General features: G+C 32.2%; 1 pseudogene; it reads left to right on the forward strand.

Moving 5' to 3' along the window:
- Nucleotides 1-4719: 4719 nt before the first annotated feature.
- On the forward strand, nucleotides 4720-4836 carry LOC145256550 (5S ribosomal RNA; annotated as a pseudogene).
- Nucleotides 4837-5887: the final 1051 nt, after the last annotated feature.

Consider the following 5887-nt stretch of genomic DNA (forward strand, 5'->3'; position numbering starts at 1 on the left):
GTACGTAATATTAATATATAAATTGTACGCAATATTAATTTATGAATTGTACGTAATATTAATTTATGAATCAACATTAATATATGAATTGTATGTAATATTAATATATGAATTGTATGTAATATTAATTTATGAATCAACATTAATATATGAATTGTATGTAATATTAATATATGAATTGTACGTAATATTAATTTATGAATCAACATTAATATATAAATTGTATGTAATATTAATATATGAATTGTACGTAATATTAATTTATGAATCAACATTAATATATGAATTGTACGTAATATCAATATATCAATCAACATTAATATATGAATTGTACGCGATATTAATTTATGAATTAGCATGATTATATATGAATTGTACGTAATATTAATATATAAATTAGCATTAATATATGAATTGTACGTAATATTAATATATGAATTGTATGTAATATTAATATATGATTTGTACGTAATATTAATATATGAATCAACATTAATATATGAATTGAAAATAATATTAATATATGAATTGTACATAAGATTAATATGCGAATCAACATGATTATATGAATTGTACCTAAGTATTAATACATGAATCACATTAATATATGATTTGTACGTAATATTAATATGACTTGTACGTAATATTAATATATGACTTGTACGCAAGATTAATATATGAATTGTACGTAATATTAATATATGAATTGTACGTAATATTAATATATGAATTGTACGTAATATTAATATATGAATCAACATTAATATATGAATTGTACGTAATATTAATATATGAATTGTACGTAATATTAATTTATGAATCAACATTAATATATGAATTGTACGTAATATCAGTTTATCAATCAACATTAATATATGAATTGTACGTAATATTAATTTATGAATTAGCATGATTATATATGAATTGTACGTAATATTAATTATGAATAAGCATTAATATATGAATTGTATGTAAGTATAATTATACGAATCAACATTAATATATGAATTCTACGTAATATTAATATACGAATCAACATGATTATATGAATTGTACGTAAGTATTAATACATGAATCACATTAATATATGAATTGCATGTAATATTAATTTATCAATTAACATTAATATATGAATTGTACGTAATATTAATATATGAATCAACATCTATATATGAATTGTACGTTATATTAATTTGTCAATCAACATTAAAATATGAAATGTACGTAATATTAATTTATCAATTAACATTATTCTATATGAATTGTACGAAATATTGATTTATGAATTCACATGATTAGATATGAATTGTACGTAATATCAATATATTAATCAACATTAATATATGAATTGTACGTAAGTATAATTATACGCATCAACATTAATATATGACGTAATATCAATATACGAATTAACATGATTATATGAATTGTGCGTAAGTATTAATACATGAATCACATTAATATATGATTTGTACGTAATATTAATATATGAATCAACATTAATATATGAATTGTGCGTAATATTGATATATGAATTGTACGTAATATTGATGTGTGAATTGTACGTAATATTAATATATAAATTGTACGTAATATTAATACATTAATCACATTAATATATGATTTGTACGTAATATTAATATATGGATCACGTTAATATATGATTTGTATGTAATATTAATATATGAATCAACATTAATATATCATGTGTACGTAAGTATTAATATACTTGCGTGGGGAGAGTCGGTCGTAAAATACTCTTACATATGATATTTTAATTTTTACAGATTTCGTATATATTCTTATCGAGTTGTGATTTCAAAAGTTAAAAAAAAACATATTTGAGTGCCATCATCTCGAATCGAAATCGAAAGCACAACTGTAGCATTCAAAGCTGGTGACGTTCCCACTGTACCAACGTGACACGCATATGAACTGATTAAAAATAAACTAAGATGTGCGAAATGTATAACGGTTTTTTTTTTTCAATTTTTACCCTTTTTTACTTCTTAAAAACTATTTAAACCGGCTAAAGACCATAAAAGAACAGTTCATAAAAAAAAACTAATCATTTGAAGCCCATAGTGCCGCTCTGCGACTTTTAATTTCGGAATAGATAGTTTGCAAGTATTGAGACAGACAGTTAAACATAGTGAGTTTTATGAATTAGATGAATCAAACACTTAACACTTTGCAGAACGAGAACAAGCTATCCCTGTAGACTGAATAAATAATTGCGGTCAAAATTCTGTGTTGATTTTAAAATTTAAAAAAATGTAACACGTGAACGAGTATTATGTTGTTCTAACACTTTGTAAACATTTGCGAAAAATTGAGTTATGCAATTCTAAATTGTTTTTTTGTTTGTTTGTTTTTTTTTCGTTTATATTATTATAGTGATCTGCATCTTTCTATTCCAGATGGCAATTGATAAAATTGAGCTGCGAGTTTTGATTCGTTACTGCTGGAAGCGAGGTCTTTCCACCAGGAAAGCCACAGAAGAGATTTGTGCTGATGAATGCGAAGGAGGAATTGCATCTGCGGCAATCTCAAAGTGGTATAAGCGCTTCGATTCTGGCGAAATGAGTCACCTCGTTCGGGGTGGCCGTTAAAGTTGGATGATGAAGACTTGCAAACTGGGTTGGACATTGAGTCTTCATCAAGCACTCGATAATTGGCTGATGAGCTTGGAGTTGGCAAATCAACAATTCACCGACACTTGAAGCAACTTAATTTTGTTCACAAAAGCTGGCTCAAGATTACGTACAAACGCACTGGAGCTCAATGCAACACTTTCTAAAGGGCTGCCGATGTTTGGTGAAGTCGAGGAAGCATGTCAAGAATTCTTTGATTCAAAGCCAGCTGAATCGTACTTTGACCAGATCCGAAAACTTGCAAAACGATGACAGAAAGTCTTGGAAAATAATGGTCTTTATTTTGAAGATTAATTTTTTTTTTTGCTATTACTTGGCAAGTAAAATTTCAAATTTTTGCAAGTGTTTACGAACTTTTGGGACAACCTGACATATAAATCAAAACTTCTACAGAATGCAAGCAATCTATCCCTGTAGAAAGAATAAAGAATTGATTCCAAAGTTAAAAAGATACACCTGAAGAAGGTATTAGTTTACATCGGCCGAAATGTGGTGAAAACAACTGCCAAATTGAGAACAGTAGTCCAAATAATCTCAATAATACAAATTATTAGTCTTCATCTAAAAAAATCCCAAACAAAATTGTCTCCGAGGCGATTATATTTGCTGATGACGTCATGCTCTATAAATGAGGGGAAAACGAATGCACACATATGCAAGGCAATGGCAGAAACTTTAGAGAATGATCTTGTAGTGAGATGAGGACGTAAATGGATGATAACATCTAATGCTACTAAGACTAAGCTTCTTTCCTTTAACAATTCAATTTATTCGGCAGAGGTTAAAACATTATATGTTTCGTCGCCGTTAAGAAGGGCGCAGGAAAAGAGAGAGAGAGAGAAGAAGGAAAGCAAACTAAAAGAGAGGAAGAGGCGCTGCAAATTTAGATGGTCTGAAATACAGTTGACCTGTACAACTGTCCAACTTCGTCTTCAACTGATCCATTGTCGGTGCAGTGACAACCTCAAACCTCAAGCGGCAGTCTATTTTCCAGAGAGCAAAAAAAAAAAAGAAAAAATTTTTTTTTTTAACAATTACAAAAAGAAATCCTTCTCAACCATATTAGCTATGATTAATAACACTCTTTCTGAGAACTCATCGTTCAAATTCCTCATCTTAGCATTCATAGACAGCATGAATTGGAACAACTACATTGAAGTCATTGCTAAGACTGCTGAAAACAAAAAGTAAACTCTCTCTACGATGCTAGAAAACGACTCACACTTAGCAATATCCTATACCTCTACAAATCCACCATTTGCCTCTGCATGGAGTATTATTGCCACATTAGCCTCTTTAACAAGTAGTGGTCATCCTCCTTGTGGTTTTGGTTTGTTCCTGATAATCACTATTCTTTGCAGACAGTCAGGGTCTATTGTTGTCCCGGTTAAGAGAAAATTTGAAGAATAGAATGATGAGTGTCGACAGAAGATAAGCTCTTTTATCCCCTTGGCGATGGGAAAAACCTTTTGACTAAAATCAATATCTTGGAAAAATGAATGGGCCAAAGGAAGTCGTATAAATGGATTTAAAATCGGTTTCTTAAAAAGAAAGAAACGAAAAAGACAATCATATAGGCTGCGTGTGTATATACATATGCGCTTATATGAATGTGGCAATGTGTTTATGGATGATTCTATGATACATGAGTGTGCAGGTTTATATACGTACGTATACAGGGTGGAACGATAAAAGTGTCGCCCTAAAGAAAACAACATTACAGCTTTATTTTAAAACTTTTATTGAAAAATCAATTCAGGTAACTTGATTATATAGTAGAGCTGACATCTATTCAATGTAGCCTCCTTCAGCTTCAATCACCACCTCATTACGGGTCTGGAACTGCGTGCATGCCTTTTCCACAAGTGCCGACAGGAGCTCGGCAATTACTCAGTGGGTGACAATGATCAGGCTGGCTTTGGTGTTGTGGGAGGTCATGTTGGACTGTGAGGACTAAAGGACAAGATAATGAAAGTGAAAGTTACGTGGCTGCCAAAAGTAAACCCAAGATCCAGTTTCTACTCGCCTTATGTCAGTAATTTTTTTCATATATAAATTCTTATGATTTTACGGCACAATCGCGTTGGCACACCGGTTCTCATCAGATCACCGAAGTTAAGCAACGTTGAGCCTGGTTAGTACCAGATGGGTGACCATTTGGGAATTCTAGGCGCTGTATGTGCTCTCCGCTTATCTCAGCATTTGTTTCCACTGGTATTTTAAAAAATGTCAACTACGGAGAGGTATGGTTGGAGATTGCGCACCTCCTGCCACAAAAATTTCGTACGCAGGCACCCCCTTCCTGGATATCCATAGTCTGTCAAAGACTGAAGGAGCCCCTATTATCATTTCTGATGACCTAAAGGAAAAAAAGACCCAGAGTTAATTTTGTATTATAGATTGGAGGACTTTTTTTTTGTTCTGTTATCGGACAAGTTGATCTACCCATTTAAAGAATGATGGACTTACCCAGAGACCAGTTACATCTAACATATTATTGAGTAGCGATTCGTGGTAGTTATGGCTACCAGTAGCAAGCTTAATTGCACCACCCCACGTAAGGAGGGAAGAGGCAACTCAAAAATGGATTTAAAACCTCGAGGACATATTAATCCAACAAATTAAAAAAAGATGTCCTAGATAACTCCAGACTCAAGTTCCAAAAGCCCTTCTACCCCTCAAAAATCCAAACTTCCGGTTTAGTTGAGATATGGAAGGTGGAGTGGAGATACAATACTCCCAAATAGGGGGCATCTTTGAAGACCTAACTTTGTGCCTCCCAGGTTTTGCTAAAAATAGGAAGCAATGGGTAGCCATAAACCAGGTCAGAACAAGATACTGCAGGACTGCAGTAAACAAAAGCAGGTGAAAACAAATAGACTCCCTGATTTGCCCAAAATGCAAGGAAGCCCCTCAGGCCAATAGACTGCCTGATTTTACACTGTCCAGTCACCTGACTGGAAAGAGGCTATACAACAACCCATCTATCCGAAAATAATTTTTCAGGCTGACTAAAAAATAACGGTATAGAAGCCCAACCCAATTCAACTACTATGGCCCCAGAATCATTATGTGTACTTCTGTAAGATACTTTTTCTGATACATTTTTTGTTAACTATACTGTGTTTGTCTTGATTGTTACCGACCTGCAAGGCTACAACACTTTTGATGGTGGTGAGAGACTTTTAAGCTAGTGTCGAGACGACAGGGTTTTGTTAATCTCATGTATAACT

The sequence above is a fragment of the Euprymna scolopes genome, chromosome 32 (genome assembly GCF_053919585.1).
Source record: "Euprymna scolopes isolate OS-2025 chromosome 32, ASM5391958v1, whole genome shotgun sequence".
Taxonomy (NCBI): Eukaryota; Metazoa; Mollusca; class Cephalopoda; order Sepiida; family Sepiolidae; genus Euprymna; species Euprymna scolopes.